Source organism: Mixophyes fleayi, chromosome 9, assembly GCF_038048845.1.
Source record: "Mixophyes fleayi isolate aMixFle1 chromosome 9, aMixFle1.hap1, whole genome shotgun sequence".
Taxonomy (NCBI): Eukaryota; Metazoa; Chordata; class Amphibia; order Anura; family Limnodynastidae; genus Mixophyes; species Mixophyes fleayi.
The window spans coordinates 35517694-35529588 of NC_134410.1; the positions used below are offsets into that span (position 1 = coordinate 35517694).

Consider the following 11895-nt stretch of genomic DNA (forward strand, 5'->3'; position numbering starts at 1 on the left):
GGTCTCCATAATTTTATCAAGGTACCCCTAAGTCAAAATAATTACCAAGTAGCCCCCCTCCTTGCTTACCATTGGCCCTGGCCGAGGTATCCCTGTGAGATTGTCGAGGCACCCCAGGGAGCCTAGGCACACGGTTTGGGCACAACTGTTACACTAATTATGATAGTTTAGCCAAAACAAATAAATAAAAAAAATGGCAATAAGCTATGTTCAGGGTCCACCTAAGCATTGTAAGTTTCTCTGAGGAAATACAACTGTATCTCAGGTCCTTAATGTAAGCTACTGAAAGTATTATACACATTCATTTCAGCAGCACATAACATCTATGTTCAGTTTACTTCTCTTTGTGCAGTCAGGATACAGGAACTGATAGATATATTTCTAATATGGCAATACTTATCCACTTTGATTACTATACCACTAAACCTGAAATATAAGAATAAGTGAGAAATAAACTAGTACAGTTTACTTAACTCTTGCCTTGTTTATAGTATCCCTCAAGTTAGTCACCATTAAACATTTTGTTAATTGAAAAGGAAAAACAAGCCAGTATAAAAATTACATTTTAAAAGATTTAAGATACAAAAAACAAACAAATAAACCATATGCATGGAAATTCCAGCACTAATCATCATTCATCTAGACAAGACAGATCCATGAGGATAGTCAGGTGGGAACGAGCTCCTGTGAAGCGGCACATGCGAGTTCATCTCTGAAGTGAAGGGGCAGCTCAGAATGGTCTGTATCTCCTTGTTCTTACAAACCATGATGTGCTGCTACTTCATCCCAAAGCATCTAGCACCACACAGAGGTCCACAGGAAACATTACACACTGCAAAAGAAGAGGAACACATTAAACAAAAATAATTTGTAATCGGAAGTTTAGCAGTTTTAAAACTGGAAGATATTTGAAACTGTAACAGGAATTGGGCAGCAATTTATAGTAAAATGCACCCCACATAATGCCTCATCCACATTGCTGTAAGATCAACAATTTCCGTGTGTGTGGAAAAGCGGGGGAAGAGGATAAAATAAGAAGTAGTTCTTCAATATTGAACTCTTACATTTATAACCAGAGGATGATCTACTGGAACCATTGGCTAGTGTGGAGGGGAGGTTTCAGTTGTCTCAGTTGTTTCAGTAGGCAGATGCTTGGTAACAAATGCTAGCTAGGAGCTTTCCAAATGATATAGCTGACCTAAAACCAACAATGTTGGAAGAGAAATCTGAGAGTGGGCATGACAGACTTTTAAGGAACGAGTACCACACTGATGTTTCCAAATGCTGCCTTAAAGGTGGGAGACTTCATACAAAAGCAATGTGTTGAAGTGACTGTGTACATATGTTAACTTCAATTATTAGTATAAGAATTCTGGGAACACAATGCAAAAGCGAAAAATGAAAATAAAGTAAAATAAAATGAAAAAATGTGAAAAATAGTTCTAACAGATAAAATGAAAAAACAAAAACTAATACTAATATCAGATAAGAAAGTGAGTGTGGCAACATAATAAGCAGGAGTCATATTTTGTCTATTAATACTTAGCCATACAATGTTACAGATTATCTAGCATCTTTTGGCTGATTGTGTTTTATACATTTTTATTGAAACTTAAAATCACAACTTTCATTTGATCACTATATATCATAAACAACAACAACATTTTTAGTATATGCCATGCAGCAGCAATACAGATAATTAAATATATTTCCTGGTATACTAATCTAGCATATTCTAAATTTAATAAAACATTATTTGATCATTCTACTTTATGTTCATCTTATTTTCTATGTTTGCATTGTGTTCCCAGAACTCTTATTGGTATCCACATACCCTCACAAATGGTTTCCCTGCTACAAATGTCGCCTCACACCTTGCTCCCTTTCAGCCTCGTTAGTATACATACAAAGGTATAAAACTTAGCTGGATAAAGCGATATCTGGACAGTGAATCTGGAAGTATTTAGCAGCATGTACAAACCTGTTTAATAACTGCCCACAGGCTAGCTGTATATGAAGCAGTAAGACAATGACAAGCACTGATTATACACCATCTATAAGAAAATTATTGTAATGAAATTACATTACAGGTGACCTAATTAATGTTTACACATATTTTAGGTCAGTACAAATGTTCTTCTAATAAAATTCTCATACCAACAACCACACTGAGAATAAGGGACTATGAATTGCACATGGAAGAAACAAATAAAAGTAAACATTTCACCATTAGCATAGGTAGGAGTTTCTTCTTACTACATAGGTGGTTAAGCAGTGAATGAATGTCTCATCACATGAGGTGGCTATGGCAAATTCCCAAACAAAGGAGAGGCATTCCATCAGTTGTTACATTCTAAGACATAGTAATAGAGAATAGTAATAATAATCGTAGAGAATGTTATTGAGGGAGCAATGTTGAGGTCAGGAAGGACTATCACACTGTATATCTAAACTGGCAACTGTCACACTAGGTCTAACCCAAGTACAGCTGGCTGATAAATAGGCTTATGGAAAGCGAGCAACCATGCCAGTATCATCAGTACCAGTACTAACCAGCAATACTTTGTGCGTGTGAATGTGGGGTATTAATTTGCTGACTAACTATGTAGAAATAAAACGACAATCTATGTGGACTATTAATTCAGACACAAAACAGTGTTTTCTAATTAGTATAGGGTAGTATTATATAAACAACGCTACAAAAATAAAACGTCAATGTCATTCACCATCATAGGCTAGTCCAGTGTTGGCTAACCTGTGACACTCCAGGTGTTGTGAAACTACAAGTCCCAGCATGCTTTGCCAATATATAGCAGCTTATTGCTGGAAGGGTATACTGGGACTTGTAGTTTCACAACACCTGCAGTGTCACAGATTAGCAAACGCTGGGCTAGTTAGTCATTCAGATACCAGTTGAGTTGCTGTAGAAAGGGTAAAAAAATAAAAAGAAAAAAATGGCAAAAAAAAATAAAAAGTATAGACATTTTCTCTAGCAAAAATGTATACTTCCCTACAAACGGATTAGTCAACTATATTACCCTCTTTTCTTCATATTAAATAAGTGTTGATGAGGTTTTTTTTGCACCTGCCTTTATAGAAGAGTTGCACTGACATTCTTTCTTCGTAAAACCTCCCAACTAGCAGGGTACAGTTTACTTCTACTGTAAATTACAGATATAAAGTCATAAAAATACAAGGTAGCTTCTGATATCTGCCTGAGCTTACCACAATAATATTGTTGCCTCTCTTGATGATGCATTGGTGCCTTATGTTTCTATATATGCTGTGCACAGCATTTATTTTCAACATTGCTTATACAGGTAGGATCCTTCACTAGATGACCATGCTATAACTGGCAGCAGCCATCTCGAAAAACATACTAGTAGGTTAATTGGCTGCTAACAAATTGACCCTAGTCTCTCTCTGTATGTGTGTAAGTTAGTGAATTTAGACTAAGCTCAAATTGGGCAGGGGCTGATGTGAGTTCTCTGTACAGCGTTGCGGAATTAGTGGCGCTATATAAATAGTTATAGATGATTATGATCTTTATTGGATGTTTAAAACATCAAAAAGGAGAGAGAGGTCATTATGGACACTTACAAACAGCATTTGACAAATAGGGCAAAGATAACATTTGAAAACGTTTTATTCATTAAAAAAAAAGAAAAAAAAAAAAGGTACAAAAGGGTACTTCTATCTTGCTGACCGTTATGGGAGCCTGTTCTTCTGTATTTGATGAATAATAGTGGGCACAGCCCATCACTACTGAATAGCACGAAAATAGTAACATAATGCAAAGTTTTATAAACTACCAAATGTTAACTCGAGCCTGAAAAGTTCCACCATAGTGATGTTCTAAATGGGTCACAAAGGACGATAACTCACTGTACACCCACTGCTCATTGAAGATCTGGCGCTCATAACAGTCCGCCAAGGAATTATCTGTACACTGGGCCGAGGAGAATTCCCCAAGACTGAACAAGACTTGCACATTGAAATATTACAGCACGGTGGCTTAGTGGCTAGCACTTGTGCCTCACAGCACTGGGGTCATGAGTTCAAATCTGGATGATGATGATGGCGCCTTCTTCCAGAGACAGGGCAATGGTGGTTGGTAACTTATGGAAACCATGGCTTCAAACCCTCCAATTTTAAAATCACTTGGACAACAAAATTACAGGTCGCCCAGCTATATAAACGTGATCTACCACTACAATTTTCTTATGATCAAATAGGGCAGGATAAACACATATCATTAAATAGATGTTTAACTCTACAAAAAGTTTTGCACTGTTTTGGGTTGGGAACCAAGATCTAATTGTTTTGTAAACTATTAAGCACAGATGATTTTACTTTCATGTTAAGATGATCCTCTACAAGTCAAATACAATTTTGCTTTCTTTCTTTTTTTTTATTTATTCTGCAACTCAGGCAAATGCCTGCATTGCAATATGCTATATACATTGAGGTTAATTTATGACCACATACAAGTGTGCATGACATTTGAATTAGTAGGAACACAATTTCTAAAATATACAATCAAATTGGACAACCAGATCTGTGTTTAATCAAGCTCTAGATCAGGGGTGTCCAACCTTTTAGCTTCCCTGGGCCACATTGGAAGACGACGAGTTGGTTTGGGCCGCACATAAAATACACTAACGATAGCTGATCATCCAAAAAAACATAGAAAACATAGTTAACATATTAAACTTACTTGGAAATGAAGTTAGTAAGAGTTAGGAAACCTGTTGCAGAATCATGATTAAAGCAGTAGTCCCTTTACCAGATGCAATTTAACTTACCTGCATCTGCCCCTTAGTGGGGTTCGGGGAATTAAATGCCAAACTTTTTTTCCTCTCTTTCTGCACCCATGAATCATTTTTTTTATTGACCAGTTTGAAATGGTCACCGATATAGGTAGCATCAGGAGGACTAATAGAAATCTACAGAGATTTAAAGATAGGGTGGCGGGAAAAATGGCTCATGGAGCAGCCTCCGATGAGGGTAACAGTGGGTGATAATTTCACCCTACTCAGCACTGCAAATTTAAAATGGTTTAAAATATTAAAAATACAATCATCTCTTAATATTTATATTCGATACATACAGAGAACACAGCTAGTTCATAATTGCATGGTGCAGAAAGTCCAAATTCAGAGTAACAACAATAAGATACTGGATAATCTTTCACTGCTGCTGATAGTTCGCGCGGGTGACTCCTCTGTGCTGCGCTACGCAATGGATGTCGGGTGTGATGACGTCACCCCCGACATTCACTGCGAGCGCCGCACGGAGGAGGAGACCAGGGAGGGAGCCGGAGCGCCAGCTGACGTGACCGCAAGGTAAGTATTTTCTTTTTTTTTGCAAGATATTTTTTTCATTAACAGCGCTGCCCCCTTGCCACAACCGCTGGGCCACATTTACAGGTGGGCTGGGCCGCATGCGGCCCGCAGGTTGGACAACCCTGCTCTAGATCTAGAGGACTATTTTTGTACATAATTATTTCCCTACAAACAGGTCCGATTACATACTGGTGCTTAACACAAGCCTGCCTTGCATTTATACAGACAAGCACATTAGGAGTGAATCTTGTAGATTTTAATCTTAAATCACAATCTAATAATACTGAAGTGGAAGTAGCATGCTCATGCTTAATAGCATCCAAATCTCTGCTGGCCTTACGGAGGCAAATTGGATCCTAAAACGGCATAGACACAGTATGTAGGCTGTAAATCTTTATTTCCAGTAAAGGTAGCAAACTATGACCCCACAGCTCTTATGAACTGCACCTGCCCACATGGTCTGCTTGTAAAACCAACAGCTGCTGCAGATTTTATTTTTATATATTTAAGGTAGAGAGATCTTGAAATACAAAATAATTGTTCCTCTATTGCATTTTCCTCGGCAGACATTACTCCTGACACAAAGTTAATGCTGTAAAAGCCTTACATAAAAAAAACAAAAAACTTAACAGAACAAACGAAGAGGTTCTTCCTAAAGGAAAATCTTATTGTGGTAGTCTCAACTTGCAATGCATGAAGGAGCTTGAAACCTCATGCTTTTATTACCTTGTCTACCTTAGCTAAGCAAACCTACCTTGCATTGTACATTTCATTCTACTATAACCAAGTATCCTTTAAAAAGCTCAAAATTGATCACTGGACACTAGACTGAATTTTAGGCTGTTTTTTTTTTTTTTTTTTTTAGATACTGGGCTGATAGAAAATAAAATACTGTTGCTCAGGATACCTGCCATTCAGTCTTCGCTCAGCATCTCAAGCCTGAAAGAAAAACAGAGGTTTTTACATAAGCAGTAATGATATTTTGAGGCATTATGTGATATATGAAAAGAATATATAAAAATACACAAATGCATGACTACAGCTTTCCTTACGTTTGGTGGATTGCACATAAAAAGCTCCTCAAATGGATGACAAATGTAGCATTGTTTTATTTTGCAGTATCACCTGGTTCTCACTGTATGGCCGTTTATGGCCTGCTTTACTCTTCTGCTTTGCAAAAGACAGATGGGGTTGCAATATATTTAAATATAGACCAAACAGTTCTGCATTCTGCACTTCTAGATATAGGGTAGTGTACAGTAACCATGTTATGAAATAAAGCATCACATTATTATACATCTTTAGAATCATTGTGCATAGATGTCAACTGTCCAATATCCTAATAATTCCATCATATATTGGCTCTCTCTATTGCCAACAGTAGGGAAGACAATGGGTTTTACGAGACTCTAAACAGAAGTAAAATAAACATATCTCTGGCCCTGCAGCTGTGGTTGATGCACACATTATTGCCATCTCTGCACCCTTGAAAAAAATGTATTACATTTTAAGGTAAATTAGTGAAGTTGTGCTAATTACATTCAAGTAAATGTGGGCAAGTTTCCTATTTTTGTCAATTTTTTTCATAAATACTAAGAGCGCCCTATCTGGTAAAAAAAAATATTATAAAAAAAAATTGTTGGAACAGTATAGTAAAAAAAATTGAAAGGCAGAAAATATGTATTGGCAATTAAAGTCACAAAATGTAAAATATATTCAGTCTTAAGGGGGTTAACTAAGCAATTTTGATCAGAAAAGGCAAACTTCTAAAGTGAGTAAAACAATGTGAACCTACAATGAAAGAATACCTCTATCATTGACTAAATGCATAAAAACTAATTTTCTAATATTGATATTATGTGCCATTATTTTAATAAGCTATCATTTGATTAAAGAGACTATCTTACAAAATGGATTAGGTGTAAAGTCTACATTATTCTTTAGCATGGAATTACACTGTTAGTAAAAATTTAACATGGTGAGAAAATATGGAGATCTATAGACCTAAAAAAAAAATGTAATGTTTGAGCAAAACAATGGACATAAAACAGAAAGCTTGCACATCAGCCAGGTCTCACTTTGTGAAAACTCTTACTGCACTCCATTCGCCTAGCTCAAGCAACCTAAGCTATGGACAGCACTGTCAGATAATTAGAGATAATACAACTATACACCGTTTACAGCAAAGGGAAGTATAGCAAACCATTAAGACTGGAAAACAAAAGAACAAAACTACTAAGCCTGCCTTAACACTACCCCCCCAGGACAGATCTGGACAAATGCACAAACATTTGTTGCAAAGCCCAACCAGAAAACTCCACAGCCCACTCATACCTGGTTGCTGTCAACCAGATTTTTCATTCTACCCTATCAAATCATCAACATTATCAATTTATATAGCGCTTTACAATTTAGATAATACTGAAAGGGATCCACACACTTTGCAATGTCAAACCAATTGGTTAAACAATTGGAGATTATTGTTCTGCCCATGTATGAAATTTTGGGCAAGTATAAAATACAGAACATTCCTATGTCCCTTTAAGGTTGATATCACACAAGTAGTTTAGGCTCCAGTTTTTTTATTGGTCCTACACTGACACACAGCAATAAAAGCTAAATCAGAGCTAGTGCTAAGAGGCTGCACAAACACTGCATACAATTTTTGTAGAATGTATATAGGTTAGGTCTGATGCGCCGTCCATTACTATGACAGTGTAACATATTTAGTGCTACAATTAAAATGCGAGTTTGAAAGACCTTTGTGATACTGCAAGAAAGACATGTTCACACAATGCACTGTGGATTTGCTTTAGCTAGAGTGAATACAAAAACGCAGTCGGCCATTGCCACCAATCATAACGGTGATGTATTTTCAGTTGCTGCTAAATTGAATGCTTGTGGTTAAAGCACCTACACAGCTCAAAGATCTGCAAAATAGACTGAGCAGAAGCAGAGAGGGTCAAATAACTCAAGTCAGAAAAAAGTTGCACTGTTCGACTAATGTAAGTATCAGCATACTAATAGATCAAGTTGAAGTGTAATACATAAAATGCCAAAACATTCCTCAATACATTAAACTGGTAGTGAGGAAACTCTAAAATTGGGTAACTCAATTACAGTAAATATAACCAGTCACATCCAGTCTATCTGCTTTGCGTGAAGGAAAGGTGGAGATTTTGACACACTGTCATATCAATTTTAACCACCTAATATTTGTTCTTGCAACCGTATGGTCTGGAACTATATTTCTTTTGGATTGTAGCTACTATATTTGAGTCTTATTGATGAGTGCAAGCGTCAGACAGCATTTAAAACCATAGAGGATTTTGAAATTAAAAACAGACTTACTGAAATCAGAACAGCCTAGAACGTCACATTTACATCAGCTTCAGTTCATGCTCTGCAACAACATTTGTAAAGCGTGGTTAGTCTGAGACCATAACATTAATCAGCAACTGCATTTAAAATGAAAATATACACGTATTAAACAAACTATTACAATCATTTATGACTAAAAATGTGTTACATTCCAAATATGCATTTAGAGCTGGAATTAAGCAATTAAAATAAAAGCAAAAATATTTAACTGTGTGTTGAACGAAAACTTGCAAATTTTAACAAAAATTGGCAATGTATTGACCATAAAATCTTTATTTTTATAGCCAACATAAAAATGATAAAACCAAATGTCTGAAACAATATACACAAGTCGATTTTCAAGTCTATGGCTAATTTCAAGGCATAAACCATTATTATAGATGCTTATGATATTTACAATATACAAAGAACACAAATGAACAAATTAAAGTAAACAAATTACTAGTACATTGCAAAAAAAAAAAAAAAAAAGTTTTTTCGTATTTTCGTACATACTGAAGGTGTTTTCTTAGGTTGCTGTAGGACAGTATAGGGCCAAGGTAACAGTACTAATTGGTTTCATATGTGCAAACCAGAGAACCGTTAATATTCCCGCTGGTGCAGGACCTGTTTGGACTGACCCTTAGCTTTAAAAGTAAACAGTAAAAACAGTGATGGTTGTTAGCATTGGTCCATTGCAGAATTGCTTGCATTTACTTTGTGTCTTGAAAAAGGACAAATAAGAGAAATTGCAATTCTGATGACATAATTTATGGTCTGACTCAATATTAACTGTAAGTACCTCAAAGGCAGATTTAAACCCCAATATCACATTTCATATAAATCAACAGCCTGTAAATTACATTATGTTCACACATACTGCACATTTGTGAACAGCTTATGGCACCCAGGAAAACTGAACATATAAGCTGAATTACTTACTCCACACTACAAAGTGCAAATTACATGTTTTTGCAGACATCCATCACAGAACGACCTACCAAAACTAAACAAAGTAAGATGTATTTCACAATTATTTCTAACTCTCCCATCTCCAACTGGGATGCTGTGTTCATAGCACCAAAATACAGGCCAATAACCATTACATTTAAAAAGCAAGCTTATTAGGTTTTACTTTAATTGCATCATAAAAAGATAGAGGGAAAAAAAAGTGTTGTCAAAGCTTTACACCAATGTTTCAAAAAGCTAGGCTTAGTGGGGAAAAGAAAAGTAATTTTATTTCAACTTAATTATGTCACAATATGCAAGCAAATCAAACACTTTCATCGTGGACAAATAGCGAATAGTAAAATGTAAAAGCACAGTGGTGAAAGTAAATATTTACACATTTAAATTATCACCCCCCCCCCCCAAAACTAGTACCAGGGTCCTCATCAACATGTGTTTATTTATTACTCCACAAATTAACGAAAAGTGTGCAATTCTTTAAAAATAGAAGTAAATAATTGACTTCTCCCATTTTTTAAAAAAAGTCATGCATTTTAATCCCATATATTCCATTATGGCATACAATCAAAACTATTACTTAAACAGTTATTACATTTAACTTAGTGATGAGAAAAAAAACAAAAAACATAGAAACTTAATCTTGTGCCATCTCCATCTAACTAAAATAAAGACAAGTTACTTTGAAAACAAACCAATAAACACTACTCCCTTAGCCTCCAATCCACAAGCCATTATTGATACATGAAGGTTTTGCCAAGTAATAAAAGCAACAATGTCTTACTGACACACAGAGGACTCCCGGCCCCTTTGTTTGACCCTCCATAGCAGGCAGCGCCCTCTCCAGACCACCCCCCCCCCCCCCCCCACCCCTCGCCTAAAGAGTAAGAGGAGCCCCCTCATACTGATTCCCCCCCCCCCATATAAACCACACGTCCTGGCAGTAATAACTCCCCCTCACCCCATCCACAGATGACTCTTAACCTCTCTCAGCAAAAACAACAACCTGGGGGTAAGACACAGGCACGTCCCTGGGACAGTCTGTCACAAAGTTACACAAAACTGAGCTCTGCACAAAACACAACTGACATCTTTATTGTAACAAAAAAATAAAATAAAAGAATTTTTTTTTAAAAACAAAATAAAATAATAAAAAGATTAAAAAAAAATATATATATTTTTTTTTGTCTAAAAACTTCACCATTAGCTAAGGAGAGGGACAACGTGTGATATACTCCGTCACTCCCTCCCCCCCCCCCCCCCCGCGGGCTGGAGCCCGGTGGCGCAGCACCCGGAGCGGGTGTTGTGAGGGAGAAGGAGGGAGGACTCGGGACACCCTCCATAGAAGTGTGTCGGGGGTCCGGCCCTCCCTGCCCCGGGTAACGGTCGCTCCCTCTCCCCCCCCCCGCTCAGTGGTGCCGGGCGGAGCCGGGGGGAGGCCGCCGCCAGACACCGGACACCGAGGGAATTTTTCTGAATTTTTTCCAGATTTTTCGGCGCGGAGACGGCGGCTGCCGAGGGAGAGAAACTTGAATAAAAGGACACAAACCGCTCCGGCGAGTTATTCCCTGGGAAAAAAAAAATCCCTCCTTACCTCAGTCCAATCGAAAATGGCGCCGAAACCTAAAAAACTTCTTAAATTTCATTGTAGGGTTTTCGCGGGGGATTCTGGGTAGGGAGCGCTGAAGAGGAAAAAATAGAGAAAGAAAGAAGAGAGAGGGAAACAGCGGAGGGCGGGGACGTGGGCGGGGCTACCAGGCAGGGTGTGGCCAAAAATATGGGGGGGGGGTTGTTCGGGTGGGAGGGACATGAGGAGCGTTGTACTATGCTGACGTCATCAGGTGGGTGTGACTGTACGGAGTGTAGTGGACGCGGTGTGGGAGGAGCGTAGGTGATGGGAGTTGGTTTCCTGGTGGCCTATACGTGCACACAGCAGTAGTAATACAAAGTGGGAGAGAGAGTTCCTGCACAGGCGTTGTTTTGCTTATGTTATTACTACAGATAAAGCAATAACAGAGCAGCAGGAGTGTGTCCAGGGACCACTCTTCGCTTTACATTTATAACTTTACCTTCATGAAAGGTGATCTAAAGTCCAGACAAAAAAAATAAGAATATAGAACAGCTAAAAACTCGTTAAGATTCTAACAAAAATAAACTGCAAAACCAATTTCTTCATCTGTTGAGAAATGTTATTTTTCAGACCCCACACGGTATGGTCAATGGA

General features: G+C 37.6%; 1 long non-coding RNA gene across 1 annotated transcript; it reads right to left on the minus strand.

The window, feature by feature from the left end:
• Nucleotides 1-464: 464 nt before the first annotated feature.
• LOC142101556 (uncharacterized) lies at nucleotides 465-11402 on the minus strand. The gene is made up of 4 exons (XR_012679036.1): nucleotides 11266-11402; nucleotides 8697-8748; nucleotides 6257-6284; nucleotides 465-832 (listed from the first exon to the last, which is right to left on the minus strand). It is a non-coding gene; the product is annotated as an uncharacterized LOC142101556 (long non-coding RNA).
• Nucleotides 11403-11895: the final 493 nt, after the last annotated feature.